The sequence below is a fragment of the Ranitomeya imitator genome, chromosome 2 (genome assembly GCF_032444005.1).
Source record: "Ranitomeya imitator isolate aRanImi1 chromosome 2, aRanImi1.pri, whole genome shotgun sequence".
NCBI lineage: Eukaryota > Metazoa > Chordata > Amphibia > Anura > Dendrobatidae > Ranitomeya > Ranitomeya imitator.
In genome coordinates, this window is record NC_091283.1 from 231,357,076 (window position 1) to 231,374,074 (window position 16,999).

Genomic DNA, 16,999 nt, shown 5'->3' on the forward strand with positions numbered 1-16,999 from the left:
CCATGGAGGCTATTGAAGCATGGCAAAAGTAAAAAAAAAGTGAAAAAAATAAAAAAAATATAAAAGTTTAAATCACTCCCCTTTCGCCCCAATCGAAATAAATCAATAAAAAAAAATCAAACCTACACATATTTGGTATAGCCGCGTTCAGAATCGCCCGATCTATCAATAAAAAACAAGTATTAACCTGATCGCTAAACAGCGTAGCGAGAAAAAAATAATTCGAAACGCCAGAATTACGTTTTTTTGGTCGCCGTGACATTGCATTAAAATGCAATAACGGGCAATCAAAGGAACATATCTGCACCAAAATGCTATCATTAAAAACGTCATCTCGGCACGCAAAAAATAAGCCCTCAACCGACCCCAGATCATGAAAAATGGAGACGCTACGAGTATCGGAAAATGACACAATTTTTTTTTTTTTTTTTTTTAGAAAGGTTGGAATTTTTTTTCACCACTTAGGTAAAAAATAACCTAGTCATGTTAGGTGTCTATGAACTCGTACTGACCTGGAGAATCATAATGTCAGCTCAGTTTATATGCTCTATGGGTCACCAAGGACCATCCCTGATGAAGGAAAGCGTTCTTTCTGAAACGCGTAGGACTTTGGTCCATGAGGCGACCCGTATTCACTGAACGTTCAGTTTTCAAGTTACTTCTTTTTCCATGTGACTGGTGACGTCACGGCAGGTCCTGCTCCGAAGATCGCAGACGCGAGGAAGCAGTGAACGCCTGGAAGCCGTGACTACACCACCAGCCCAGGATCCAGGATTTTCTCCAGTGGAGGTATACCGAAGAATAGAAAGCGGCATTACATGAGCTCCATCTAAGGTCACAGGAGGCTCGTACAGCGGGTTTCCAACCCGGTTAACCCGGCTGTACCGCGCTGCTACTCCTGATTCTCTGTAACATCCGCCACCGGCCGGGGCGGTTTCATAGTGTTACATCCAGTTTCCACATACTTTTTTTTCTTTTTTTCATTCATTTTTTCTGTTTTTTTAACAGGGTGCATGAGAGATCTCTCTTTGCTCCACAATATAGACTCATAGTCTTTTTTTTCCGACTCGGATTGGGCATCTGTAGGTCGGCACATAAAGACTATATTATATGGCCATTGAACAGTAGCGTCCACGTGGACTCTATAATAGTGCACAAGTCTGTTTCTGGTTGGTGTTTTACCTTGTAGATCACGTACAGACTGTTTACATTGACACCCATTTTATCCAAATAGGGGAAGTGTAATATCTATATGTGTAAGGTATTTAATATATTGTCCAGTAAAAGGTTTGGGTTTTCTATATTGGTTTTTGCGCGGATTTATTTATTTATTATTTCATACAGAGGCTTTACCATGACAACATAGTGGTTGTTGTCTAAATCTGCAGCATTATACCATAGCTGGTCATTGAGCGCCACTGTATATAATTTTACACATACCAGTTTTAGCATTTGGTGAACCTAGCAAAAAAGCCAAACAAAAAACAAGTGTGGGATTGCACTTTTTTTTGCAATTTCACTGCACTTGGAATTTTTTTCCTGTTTTCTAGTACACAATGTGCTAAAACCAATCATGTCGTTCAAAAGTACAACTCGTCCCGCAAAAAATAAGCCCTCACATGGCCAAATTGACGGAAAAATATAAAAGTTATGGCTCTGGGAAGGAGGGGAGCGAAAAACGAACATGGAAAAACGAAAAATCACAAGGTCATGAAGGGGTTAAATGGATTTTGTTTCCTTTGGTGCTGAAGAGGTTAATGACCCTTCCTAGGCTGGTTAAAAATTTGCAGCTCCATCTCACAGCTGTTTCTGACCTGGTTATTTCCTATAAAATCAGTCCAGACCTTCTCTTCCTCCCCAGTAAAAGTTTTACTTACTATCTCCTTGGAGTCGCTGAGTTGGAGATTGTTGTCACTGCTGGATATTGTTATTTGCTGTTTTTGTGTGTATGCTTTCCTCATTATCCTAGTCCACTCCTCTTTATACACCTCTCTCTCTTTGGTGACTGTTTGTACAGTATGTTTGTTGATTTTTTGTTATCCCTTTACATGTATATACACTAGCATTTCTGTCCCAGGCTTCCTGGTGAGGTAGAGGGGACAGCTTAGGGAATAGCAGGAGAACAGTAAGAGTGGTGGCCCAAACCTCCTCACCTTTAGAGGTACCTTTGGGAGCAGGGATAGTTAGGGTCCTAGTCCTAGGGACAGCTGAAGGTCCCTTTCACTATTTGCATACAGTGAAAGCGTGATGGTAGCAAATGCTGAAGAAATTATCGGGGCCAAATTGACACCCTGAAGTTGCCTGTGGACCTATGAAGGTCTCCTTTGATGAACCCCAAAGATAGGAAGGAGGTAAACAATATCGGACAAGGGTTTTCTTTTATCGCAGATAAGTGTGCTCTTTGGGGCCTCTGATTCTGATTATCTTATACCATTGGACTATAGAGTTTTAATACCGACACATGCTGCTATATCGCTTCTGCTTGATAGCTACTTGAAAAAAAAAGTTTGTTATGGACCATTTGGAGTTCATTCTTGAACATAACTATTTTTTGTTTGACAGATGTAACTTCCACCAGCTGAGGGGTACCGCGATGGGGAGCCCTTGTGCTCCCACATATGCAAATCTATTCCTGGGCTTGAGGGAGCAAGTCCTGGTGTTCAATGAGAGGAATGTGGTATGGACGTGTAAGGTACCACTTTGGGTATGATATATAGATGACGTCCTCCTCTTACGGAATGGGACTGAGGAACAATTTGATTGCTTTGTCTGAGTTTTGAATACTCTTGATCTTGGGCTGAGGCTATCGTCCACTATACATGAGAGTCAAGTTTCATTTCTGGACATGTCCATTCGCATTAACACCGCAGGCATTATTAGGACACATCTGTTTAGAAAGCCGACAGCTATAAATAGCCTTCTTCAGTGGCAAAGCCATCACTCGCTACCACCTAAAAGAGGAATCCCCAAAGACCAGTTTTTAAGGCTGAGGCATAACTGCTCTTTCCTCGATGATTTCGAGAGGAGAAAAGGTGAACTGAGTGATAGATTTATTATAAGAGGCTATCCCAGTAATGTATTAAACACAGCGTATCGCCTCATTAGGGTGGCCAACATAACATCCTTGTTGGTACCTAGGGAGAGCGATCAGGTCGGTTTCATTTGCCTGATTGGTACATTTGATGAAAGATCTAGCGAGGTGATGGATGTCCTGAGGACGTACTGGGACGTCCTAAAGATTGATCCTGATTTAAAGGAAGCCATTACATGTAGACCTTCAGTAACTTACCGGAGGTGAAGGAACCTAAAGGACTGTCTGGTCCACAGTCATCTACAGGTGGACCGGCCTGATTCCACATGGTTGAGTAGAACTACGTCTACTGGTACATGTAAATGCAGATCGTGTAAAGCACATGACTATGGAGGCCAAGTTTAGTAGTGATATGACCGGTAAAGTCTACTATAATAGGGAAGTTATCATCTGTCGGACTGAGGGCACCATCTACCTGGCTACAAGTACCTGTCCTAAAACGTATGTGGGGAAGACAATATGGGAATATAGGAAACGGATTCTGGAGCATATCGGGGATATCAGGAGGAAGGAGGATACCCCTATATCCAAGCATGTCTGGGACGTTCACGGTGGAAATGCTAAATTGATCAAATTTCCGGGTATTGAAAAAATAAGAACATCTCCTAGAGGAGGATCATGACAATAGGATCACGAGGAAAGAGGCACAGTGGATTAAAAACGGTAACCCCACTGGGTCTGAATAAAAGTATTTCCTACACTCCCTTTATCTAGCCCCTTTTTGGGCCTTTATGTGGTTTATCCTCTATCTAGTGGATTTTATCCTGCCTGGAGGGAATAATATAATGGGCGATCTGGGGAGACATGGCTATAAATTAGCGAGTGGGAAGCTCTCCCACCATTGGTGGACTTTGGAAGTGGTTAATGTGGAGATATGACGTCAATTTAAGGGATGGAAGGGAGGATGAATGGGTTGACTAAGGGACTGGGCTACGAATATTGGTGGAAGTGGCCCTCTGAGATGGTGTCTATATTGGGGGTAACGTAGAGAATTGTCTTTTGACATCTAGAGTCATCTCTTTATATATGGTGAGACTGATATACTGGGGGATAATGGGGGATGTATGCTGGGGGTAGTGCGGTAGTTTATTAATCCCGCATTCATTGCAGTTTATTTTAGGTCCGTCTGACATTAGTTGTAGGCTCATACAGGGTACTGGTGTATATCGACTATACACTGTTATGCCATTTTGTGCAATCGCTGCCTGATACTGTGGATTTCCTCGGCGAGTCTATCTGCGTTCTGGTTACCTGGCGACGGCCATCCTCCTAATGACACAAGGGCACCGTCACTATACATGGCCGCTCCTGATTGGCTGTATGTAAGGGAGCTGCAGATTTGCCAGTGTACGTGCTAGTCAGAGGTGGGACGCGGAGTGTTGTCTATATATGTCGGGCGTCCGTGCCGCCGCGTGTGGCTCACATCACAGCCGGGAGTAATATGCTCCGATATACACAATAATAGCACAAAGACTCTAATGATAGCCTCCTGATGTGTCCAGTATCTGACGCCAGGGCGAAACACTACGCTATATTAAGTGCTAAGGATGACACTATGAGGGTCCAGCAATAATGTCAGGCTGTCAGGACACTAGTCCCATAATAATAGCAGCACAAAGACTCTAATGATAGCCACCTGATGTGCCCAGTACCTGAGGTCAGGGCGAAACGCATTGAGGCGACGCTATATTAAGTGTTAAGGACGACACTATGAGGGTCCGGCAATAATGTCAGGCTGTCAGGACACTAGTCTCATAATAATAGCACAAAGACTCTAATGATAGACTCCTGATGTGCCCAGTACCTGAGGTCAGGGCGAAACGCATTGAGGCGATCCTATATTAAGTGCTAAGGACGACACTATGAGGGTCCGGCAATAATGTCAGGCTGTCAGGACACTAGTCCCATAATAATAGCACAAAGACTCTAATGATAGCCTCCTGAGGTGTCCAGTACCTGAGGTCAGGGCGAAACGCATTGAGGCGACGCTATATTAAGTGTTAAGGACGACACTATGAGGGTCCGGCAATAATGTCAGGCTGTCAGGACACTAGTCCCATAATAATAGCACAAAGACTCTAATGATAGCCTCCTGATGTGCCCAGTACCTGAGGTCAGGGCGAAACGCATTGAGGCGATCCTATATTAAGTGCTAAGGACGACACTATGAGGGTCCGGCAATAATGTCAGGCTGTCAGGACACTAGTCCCATAATAATAGCAGCACAAAGACTCTAATGATAGCCACCTGATGTGCCCAGTACCTGAGGTCAGGGCGAAACGCATTGAGGTGACGCTATATTAAGTGTTAAGGACGACACTATGAGGGTCCGGCAATAATGTCAGGCTGTCAGGACACTAGTCCCATAATAATAGCACAAAGACTCTAATGATAGCCTCCTGATGTGCCCAGTACCTGAGGTCAGGGCGAAACGCATTGAGGCGATCCTATATTAAGTGCTAAGGACGACACTATGAGGGTCCGGCAATAATGTCAGGCTGTCAGGACACTAGTCCCATAATAATAGCAGCACAAAGACTCTAATGATAGCCACCTGATGTGCCCAGTACCTGAGGTCAGGGCGAAACTCATCGAGGCGACGCTATATTAAGTGCTAAGGACGACACTATGAGGGTCCGGTAATAATGTCAGGCTGTCAGGACACTAGTCCCATAATCATAGCACAAAGACTCTAATGATAGCCTCCTGATGTGCCCAGTACCTGAGTTCAGGGCGAAACGCCTTGAGGCGATGCTATATTAAGTGCTAAGGACGACACTATGAGGGTCCGGCAATAATGTCAGGCTGTCAGGACACTAGTCCCATAATAATAGCAGCACAAAGACTCTAATGATAGCCTCCTGATGTGCCCAGTACCTGAGGTCAGGGCGAAACGCATTGAGGCGACGCTATATTAAGTGTTAAGGACGACACTATGAGGGTCCGGCAATAATGTCAGGCTGTCAGGACACTAGTCTCATAATAATAGCACAAAGACTCTAATGATAGCCTCCTGATGTGCCCAGTACCTGAGGTCAGGGCGAAACGCATTGAGGCGATCCTATATTAAGTGCTAAGGACGACACTATGAGGGTCCGGCAATAATGTCAGGCTGTCAGGACACTAGTCCCATAATAATAGCACAAAGACTCTAATGATAGCCTCCTGAGGAGTCCAGTACCTGAGGTCAGGGCGAAACGCATTGAGGCGACGCTATATTAAGTGTTAAGGACGACACTATGAGGGTCCGGCAATAATGTCAGGCTGTCAGGACACTAGTCCCATAATAATAGCACAAAGACTCTAATGATAGCCTCCTGATGTGCCCAGTACCTAAGATCAGGGCGAAATGCCTTGAGGCGATGCTATGTTAAGTGCTAAGGACGACACTATGAGGGTCCGGCAATAATGTCAGGCTGTCAGGACACTAGTCCCATAATAATAGCAGCACAAATACTCTAATGATAGCCTCCTGATGTGCCCAGTACCTGAGGTCAGGGCGAAACGCTACGCTATATTAAGTGCTAAGGATGACACTATGAGGGTCCAGCAATAATGTCAGGCTGTCAGGACACTAGTTCCATAATAATAGCAGCACAAAGACTCTAATGATAGCCTCCTGATGTGTCCAGTACCTGAGGTCAGGGCGAAACGCGTTGAGACGACGCTATATTAAGTGCTAAGGACGACACTATGAGGGTCCGGCAATAATGTCAGGCTGTCAGGACACTAGTCCCATAATAATAGCACAAAGACTCTAATGATAGCCTCCTGATCTGTCCAGTACCTGAGGTCAGGGCGAAACGCATTGAGGCGATCCTATATTAAGTGCTAAGGACGACACTATGAGGGTCCGGCAATAATGTCAGGCTGTCAGGACACTAGTCCCATAATAATAGCACAAAGACTCTAATGATAGCCTCCTGAGGTGTCCAGTACCTGATGTCAGGGCGAAACGCATTGAGGCGATGCTATATTAAGTGCTAAGGACGACACTATGAGGGTCCGGCAATAATGTCAGGCTGTCAGGACACTAGTCCCATAATAATAGCAGCACAAAGACTCTAATGATAGCCTCCTGATGTGCCCAGTACCTGAGGTCAGGGCGAAACGCTACGCTATATTAAGTGCTAAGGATGACACTATGAGGGTCCAGCAATAATGTTAGGCTGTCAGGACACTAGTCCCATAATAATAGCAGCACAAAGACTCTAATGATAGCCTCCTGATGTGCCCAGTACCTGAGGTCAGGGCGAAACGCTACGCTATATTAAGTGCTAAGGACGACACTATGAGGGTCCGGCAATAATGTCAGGCTGTCAGGACACTAGTTCCATAATAATAGCACAAAGACTCTAATGATAGCCTCCTGATGTGCCCAGTACCTGAGGTCAGGGCGAAACGCATTGAGGCGACGCTATATTAAGTGTTAAGGACGACACTATGAGGGTTCGGCAATAATGTCAGGCTGTCAGGACACTAGTCCCATAATAATAGCACAAAGACTCTAATGATAGCCTCCTGATGTGTCCAGTACCTGAGGTCAGGGCGAAACGCGTTGAGGCGACGCTATATTAAGTGCTAAGGACGACACTATGAGGGTCCGGCAATAATGTCAGGCTGTCAGGACACTAGTCCCATAATAATAGCACAAAGACTCTAATGATAGCCTCCTGATGTGCCCAGTACCTGAGGTCAGGGCGAAACGCATTGAGGCGATGCTATAGTAAGTGCTAAGGACGACACTATGAGGGTCCGGCAATAATGTCAGGACAATAGTCCCATAATAATAGCACAAAGACTCTAATGATAGCCTCCTGATGTGCCCAGTACCTGAGGTCAGGGCGAAACGCATTGAGGCGATGCTATATTAAGTGCTAAGGACGACACTATGAGGGTCCGGCAATAATGTCAGGCTGTCAGGACACTAGTCCCATAATAATAGCACAAAGACTCTAATGATAGCCTCCTGAGGTGTCCAGTACCTGAGGTCAGGGCGAAACGCGTTGAGGCGACGCTATATGAAGTGCTAAGGACAACACTATGAGGGTCCAGCAATAATGTCAGGCTGTCAGGACACTAGTCCCATAATAATAGCAGCACAAAGACTCTAATGATAGCCTCCTGATGTGCCCAGTACCTGAGATCAGGGAGAAACGCATTGAGGCGATGCTATATTAAGTGCTAAGGACGACACTATGAGTGTCCGGCAATAATGTCAGGCTGTCAGGACACTAGTCCCATAATAATAGCAGCACAAAGACTCTAATGATAGCCTCCTGATGTGCCCAGTACCTGAGGTCAGGGCGAAACGCTACGCTATATTAAGTGCTAAGGATGACACTATGAGGGTCCAGCAATAATGTCAGGCTGTCAGGACACTAGTTCCATAATAATAGCAGCACAAAGACTCTAATGATAGCCTCCTGATGTGCCCAGTACCTAAGATCAGGGCGAAACGCCTTGAGGCGATGCTATGTTAAGTGCTAAGGACGACACTATGAGGGTCCGGCAATAATGTCAGGCTGTCAGGACACTAGTCCCATAATAATAGCAGCACAAATACTCTAATGATAGCCTCCTGATGTGCCCAGTACCTGAGGTCAGGGCGAAACACTACGCTATATTAAGTGCTAAGGATGACACTATGAGGGTCCAGCAATAATGTCAGGCTGTCAGGACACTAGTTCCATAATAATAGCAGCACAAAGACTCTAATGATAGCCTCCTGATGTGTCCAGTACCTGAGGTCAGGGCGAAACGCGTTGAGGCGACGCTATATTAAGTGCTAAGGACGACACTATGAGGGTCCGGCAATAATGTCAGGCTGTCAGGACACTAGTCCCATAATAATAGCACAAAGACTCTAATGATAGCCTCCTGATCTGTCCAGTACCTGAGGTCAGGGCGAAACGCATCGAGGCGACGCTATGTTAAGTGCTAAGGACGACACTATGAGGGTCCGGCAATAATGTCAGGCTGTCAGGACACTAGTCCCATAATAATAGCACAAAGACTCTAATGATAGCCTCCTGATGTGCCCAGTACCTGAGGTCAGGGCGAAACGCATTGAGGCGAAGCTATATTAAGTGCTAAGGACAACACTATGAGGTTCTGGCAATAATGTCAGGCTGTCAGGACACTAGTCCCATAATAATAGCACGAAGACTCTAATGATAGCCTCCTGATGTGCCCAGTACCTGAGGTCAGGGCAAAACGCCTTGAGGCGATGCTATATTAAGTGCTAAGGATGACACTATGAGGGTCCAGCAATAATGTCAGGCTGTCAGGACACTAGTCCCATAATAATAGCACAAAGACTCTAATGATAGCCTCCTGATGTGTACAGTACCTGAGGTCAGGGCGAAACGCGTTGAGGCGAAGCTATAACACCCGATGTGATTATTATCAGGAGGATACACTATATACAGCAAGGGGGTCACATATATCCATGTTTCTCTTATATCCAGTATTCTATATATTGTGTACACTTTGTATCCAGAGCTCAGCCATGAGAACAGGACAAGGTTGGAGCCATGTTCACATCCTCAGTCATTCTTGGCCTTACCTGTCTCTTTAGGAAGAGCTCCAGTTCCCGCAGTGCGGAGGTGGAGATAATCTGCCTCTGAGGAGTCCGCTTCTGGAGATGAGAAGGAAGGGGCATCTTCTGGGCTGCTCCAGTGGAGGTTTCTTGTCAGGCAGGCTCAGGGGAACATATACAGGGCACTACAGGGGCTCTATGGGACTGGGGGCCACATTTCGGATGGTGGCTGCTGGTCCTATCGTCTTGTGGTTATGGCGGTTGTCAGTCGCCTCACTCGTTGTTGGAAACGTCTCTTGTAATACTGCAAGTTTCTATTGTGTTCAGCAGATGAGGCGTAAAAACTTCTTTGCCTGGTCAAAGTCCAAGCCGAGATGGACATCAATCAAGCCGCCGGAAAACATGTCTACTGAGTAGAGAGTGCCACGGTCAGTGGAGAGCAGGCTGATCAGTCCACCCAGACAAGAACGTCAGCCGAGCCCCAGAGAGTTATAATAGTTTGTTCTTCAGTGATCGACCTGTCAGCCAAGCCCCAGATATGTATAATAGTGGGGTCTTCAGTAACTAAATGTGTCCCAGAGAGCATAGTCTTCAGGGATTGACCTGTCAGCTGAGCCCCAGATATGTATAATAGTGGGGTCTTCAGAGATCGATCTTACAGCCGAGACACAGAGAAGCTTAATAGTGGGGCCTTCAGGGATTGACCTCAGCCAAGTCCCCAAGATGGATAAATAGCGGGTTCTTCAGAGATCAATCTGACAGGCGAGCCCCACAGGAGCATAATAGTGAAGTCTTCAGGGATTGACCTGTCAGCCGAGCCCCAGAGATGCCTAAAGAGGTGCAAATTTTAAAAAGCACTCCAATGTCATGATAATTATAGATTATAAAATATAGTAGCAGGAAAAATGGCAGAGGAGCTTGTAAGACATTATATGAAAGAGTACATGGAAGAAGATAACCATATAAGTGATTGCCAGCACAGACTTACTAAGGAGAGCTGTCAATATCAATATATAGTATATACAGGGCGTGTGACTACAGAGGAGCTCTGGATATATAGTATATACAGAGTGTGTGACTACAGAGAGGAGCTGTGGATATATCGTATATACAGAGCGTGTGACTACAGAGGAACTGTGGATATATAGTATATACAGGGCGTGTGACTACAGAGAGGAGCTGTGGATATATTGTATATACAGGGCGTGTGACTACAGAGGAGCTGTGGATATATAGTATATACAGGGCATGTGACTACAGAGAGGAGCTGTGGATATATAGTATATACAGAGCGTGTGACTACAGAGGAGCTGTGGATATATAGTATATACAGGGCGTGTGACTACAGAGAGGAGCTGTGGATATATAGTATATACAGAGCGTGTGACTACAGAGGAGCTGTGGATATATAGTGTATACAGAGCGTGTGACTACAGAGAGGAGCTGTGGATATATGGTATATACAGAGCGTGTGACTACAGAGAGGAGCTGTGGATATATAGTATATACAGAGTGTGACTACAGAGGAGCTGTGGATATATAGTATATACAGAGCATGTGACTACAGAGGAGCTGTGGATATATAGTATATACAGAGCGTGTGACTACAGAGGGGAGCTGTGGATATATAGTATATACAGAGCGTGAATACAGAGAGGAGCTGTGGATATGTAGTATATACAGAGTATGTGACTACATAGAGGAGCTGTGGATATATGGTATATACGGAGCGTGTGACTACAGAGAGGAGCTGTGAATATATAGTATATACAGAGCGTGTGACTACAGAGAGGAGCTGTGGATATATAGTATATACAGAGTGTGACTACAGAGAGGAGCTGTGGATATATAGTATATACAGAGTATGTGACTACATAGAGGAGCTGTGGATATATGGTATATACGGAGCGTGTGACTACAGAGAGGAGCTGTGAATATATAGTATATACAGAGAGTGTGACTACAGAGAGGAGCTGTGGATATATAGTATATACAGAGTGTGACTACAGAGAGGAGCTGTGGATATATAGTATATACAGAGCGTGTGACTACAGAGAGGAGCTGTGGATATATAATATATATACAGAGCGTGTGACTACAGAGGGGAGCTGTGGATATATAGTATATACAGAGTGTGACTACAGAGAGGAGCTGTGGATATATAGTATATACAGAGCGTGTGACTACAGAGAGGAGCTGTGGATATATAGTATATACAGAGTATGTGACTACAGAGAGGAGCTGTGGATATATAGCATATACAGAGCGTGTGACTACAGAAAGGAGCTGTGGATATATAGTATATACAGAGTATGTGACTACAGAGAGGAGCTGTGGATATATAGTATATACAGAGCGTGTGACTACAGAGAGGAGCTGTGGATATATGGTATATACAGAGCGTGTGACTACAGAGAGGAGCTGTGGATATATGGTATATACAGATCATGACTACATAGAGGAGTTGTGGATATATAGTGTAACGGGGCCTACCAATCTGGGGTACCTCTTTCAGTACCACCCCGTGTTTTTGGAGCTCTGCTTTGGCTGGAGTCTGAATGAAGGACGCTGGCTGGAATTGCTTGGTTACATGGGCGCATATAAAAGATCACTGCTTCTCCACGTATTTCCAGTCTGACAAAAAACTTTACTTGCAGGACACAGAATATATAACACAGATACAGAGGGCAGGCCAATAGAAAAGTGGCAGGCCAGACATACATTACAATAGCCGCAGGTGGCCGGAGCCTGCCGATATATACTGTGGGAATTACAAAGGTGGGGGGGACAAAAGGGGAATATCGTGTCCCCTCTGCCCAGGGGCGCAGCCTGTGGGCTGATGCATTAGGGACATGCGTCTCACATGGAACCTATTACACATACATATAACTGCACAACATATTCTGGGAGCTGAGTGGTTCCGAAACACATAACATGTAGTATATACAGAGCATGTGACTACAGAGAGGAGCTGTGGATATTGTTATGATCTGGTGGCCTAGGAGCGGCATGAGACGTACTCTGGAGAAGGTGGTCCCTGTACTGACCGAAAACCCTGAACCTATATAGGAATTAACGTCAGTACAATTCTTATATGGCGACTCAGTACTTGGATCATATATACCGGAGGAGCATGAGTCAAAAATTGGCCAAAAAATTACAAAAGATTATTTATTGATATATAGAAAATGCATATCATATACATCTTAAAACATACATAACCTGTATAGTAAGTAACAGTACATAAACAGTTACGCTGTGACTAAATCCTTAGATGCAACCAATGTTCCAGGAAAACCGAACAGGACACAGGTAAATCAAGTGTTAACTTAAGGTACACATTATCTACACCTGAATACTAGTGGGTCCGATGCATGGCTCATAGGGCACATAGTATAGCCTCGTACTTGCACAAATTATGCTGATGATATTGCCATACACCACGAATATACAGACCAACATATGTGAAAAATAAAGTAAAAAGGTAAAAGAACTAGTTACCCATGTGTATCGAGGTGTCCTGTCAGGGAACTGGTACCTAACCCCAATGCGCGTTTCGCGTCTGTGTATTGCCGCTTCCTCAGGGGGCATGGCTAAATAAGGCTCTCATTCCGGTATAAATACTAACAACATCGGATCACGTGAAATTGTGAAGTGAAACAGTGCGTATGAGTGAACCGCAAGCAGAAGTCCCCGCTGCATCTCAAGCCTCGATCGCAGTGAACAGATCCCGGTCACGTGAGCGGGTCGGCGCCACGCCCACACCACATAACAAGGAATTGCCACCAAGAGGGAGGTAAAGAACAGCGGGTGCCGTCGCCAACAGTACTTATATAATTCATAGGTATATACCATAACCAAATACGATTACATAAATTGCAGCAGTAAGTGGTAATGATGGAATAAAATGTACGCATGTGTAAATCGCAAAGCGATATTTTTAATATATCTATGCCCACTCTCTCCTATAGCCAGCCTAAAAAAGGGCCAAAAAAATATAAATATATATATAAGGCTAAGAGAAAGATTCATATAATTGTGCAAATATTTAATTAAATAGTGACTAGTGCATTAAAGTGATAAGTGAGCTAAAAGAATTATCCACTATACATATAAATACAAAGACTTTATTCTACATCATCAAAAAAATATATTAAAATATACTGAAGCCATAAACACAAGATTAAACTGACATAGAGGACATACTAGGGGAACCGGATTGTATTGCAACCACAAAGCTCCATGTAGATAAATATAATTGGCAGTAAACAAAAAGTAAACTATCACATGGACCTATAGGATATATCAAGATATTTATACATTTCATACACATAAAATACTCTATATGAACTCCTTGATATTCCTTGAGCCCACGTTAATCAAGAGGATTCTTCAATCTTCATTCTCCCTTATAGGTGCATCAAACGTCAGAAATCATGTAGATATGGACAAAAGTATAAGCACACTAAAATATAATAAAAGAATAGAGATACCAAATTAAAACAGATGGTATATGGTAGAAACAAACTATTAACGTTATCCCTTGAAACAACTCAATCAAAGAAAAGAGGAGAATCCATGCGCCTCATTTAGACCTATTGGTGTCATGGTTCCCAAAATAGTAATCCAACGACACTCACGTTGTGCCAGAATACGCTTAACGTCACCTCCTCTAATGCCACATTGAATGTGGTCAATCCCACGTGCCATGAAAGACTTGGGGTTACAATCATGAAACTACCTAAAATGGCGTGGTATGGTCTTAAGTTTTGCCATGTCTGTCTCATTCGTTGCGGCCATTATGTCACGCACATGTTCACGTATGCGTGTACCAAGGCGACAAGAAGTCATCCCAATGTATATTTTTGGACAGCCGCACACGGCATAATACACAACCTGTGTAGTGTTGCAGGTTATGTGATAGTTGATAGTGAAAGTCCTTTCACTATCAGCTGTATCAAAGGAGGTAATGCGGCTAATGTTAGGGCATGAAATGCACCTACCACATGGAAAGCAACCCCTAGGTGGTCCACCAGATCCAAAATTATACTCACGGGACTTGGGAACATAATGACTGGATACTAGTAAATCCTTCAAGTTTTTACTATGTCTAGCAGTCATTGAAGGATATTCCTTTAGGCATTTGGAGAGTGATGGGTCACTTCTGAGGATGCCCCAATATTTTTGGAGGCAGTTCCTCATCGTGGTCCATTCACCATTATAGGTGGATAGGAATCGCACTGTGCCCTGTTGTTCCAACATCCTTTGATTATACTTACTTCTGGGGCACAATAGTTCATCACGTGGTGTGTATTTTGCCCTCAGCATGGGCGGACATACCGCCGGTTCAACCGGTGCAGCTGCACCGGGGCCCGGAGGCTCTGGGGGGCCCCTGCAGGGCGGCCAGGGACGCTGCTACCATTAGGCGATTTGACTATCAGGCGGCAGAAGAGAGGGCGGCAGACTCTATAGTAAGTGAATTTGCGCTGCTAGTTTTTTTTTTTTTTTTTTCTAAAACTCTGGGGTCAAGTGCCCGCCCCCCCTCCTCCCTCCCTCCTTCCCGCCCCCCTCCCTGAAGACGTAATACTCACCTTCCTCCAGCGGTGGCTGCAACTGCGTCCCAGCGCCGGCAGCGCGTCCTGTCTTCAGCGGTCACATGGTACCGCTAATTTAAGGTCATGAATATGCGCATATTCATGACCTTAATTAGCGCTATCATGTGACCGCTTAAGACAGGAAGGAAGACGCTGCAGAAGAGATGCCAGGAAGGAAGTTCTGTTCTGTGCTGCGCGGTGAGAGGTAAGTATGACAGGGAAAAAGGATGTGGAGCCATGAACGCAGGGAAAAAGGATGTGGAGCCATGCACGCAGGGAAAAAGGATGGGGAGCCATGCACACAGGGAAAAAGGATGTGGAGCCATGCACGCAGGGAAAAAGGATGTGGAGCCATGCACGCAGGGAAAAAGGATGTGGAGCCATGCACGCAGGGAAAAAGGATGTGGAGCCATGCATGCAGGGAAAAAGGATGTGGAGCCATGCACACAGGGAAAAAGGATGTGGAGCCATGCATGCAGGGAAAAAGGATGTGGAGCCATGCACGCAGGGAAAAAGGATGTGGAGCCATGCACGCAGGGAAAAAGGATGTGGAGCCATGCACACAGGGAAAAAGGATGTGGAGCCATGCACACAGGGGAGAAGAATGGGGGAGCCATGCACGCAGGGTGGGAGGATAGGGGAGGCATGCACGCAGGGGAGAAGGATGGGGGAGCCGTGAATGCAGGGGAGAAGAATGGGGGAGCCGTGAACGCAGGGGAGAAGAATGGGGGAGCCGTGAACGCAGGGGAGAAGGATGGGGGAGCCGTGAACACAGGGGAGAAGGATGGGGGAGCCGTGAATGCAGGGGAGAAGGATGGGGGAGCCCAGCACGCAGGGGAGAAGGATGGGGGAGCCATGAACGCAGGGGAGAAGGATGGGGGAGCCCAGCACGCAGGGGAGAAGGATGGGGGAGCCATGCACACAGGGGAGAAGAATGGGGGAGCCATGCACGCAGGGTGGGAGGATAGGGGAGGCATGCACGCAGGGGAGAACGAATGGGGGAGCCTTGAACGCAGGGGAGAAGAATGGGGGAGCCGTGAACGCAGGGGAGAAGGATGGGGGAGCTGTGAACGCAGGGGAGAAGGATGGGGGAGCCGTGAACGCAGGGGAGAAGGATGGGGGAGCCCAGCACGCAGGGGAGAAGGATGGGGGAGCTGTGAACACAGGGGAGAAGGATGGGGGAGCCCAGCACGCAGGGGAGAAGGATGGGGGAGCCGTGAACGCAGGGGAGAAGGATGGGGGAGCCCAGCACGCAGGGGAGAAGGATGGGGGAGCCGTGAACGCAGGGGAGAAGGATGGGGGAGCCGTGAACGCAGGGGAGAAGGATGGCGGAGCCGTGAACGCAGGGGAGAAGGAATTACGGGAGCCGTGAACGCAGGGGAGAAGGATGGGGGAGCCATGCACACAGGGTGGGAGGATGGAGTATAAATATGGAGTATAAATACTAGGCCCTATAGGGGGGACACAGTGTGAGTGGACAGTGTGAAGAGGGGGCCGGTATAGAAAGGAGAGGTCAGTGTGAAGAGCATGTACCATAAGAGGGACAGTGTGGGGGTCATATTTTGTGTAGACAATATAGTGAGGGGCAATTTTTTATTCCGGAGCATTGTAATGACACTTGTATCTTTAAGGGCATCTTGTGGAGACTTTCTGCAAAAGAGCGGAAAAGATGGAAGTCTGCAGAGACGGCTGTGGCTGAGAAAACTCATCATGGGATCTGGACAAGATGAAGAAAAGAAGAACAGCTCCAGAGACGACGTTATCTATAAGGTA

At 45.8% G+C, this 16,999-nt stretch overlaps 1 protein-coding gene across 1 annotated transcript in view; it reads right to left on the reverse strand.

Annotated features, from left to right (window-relative positions):
* Positions 1 to 9,687, reverse strand: part of LOC138662777 (cilia- and flagella-associated protein 337-like) — a 191,177-nt gene extending 181,490 nt beyond the window's left edge. Inside the window, exon 1 of the mRNA XM_069748700.1 lies at positions 9,660 to 9,687. The gene's annotated coding sequence lies outside the window, so the exon portion shown is untranslated. The remainder of the gene's footprint in view (positions 1 to 9,659) is intronic.
* Positions 9,688 to 16,999: the final 7,312 nt, after the last annotated feature.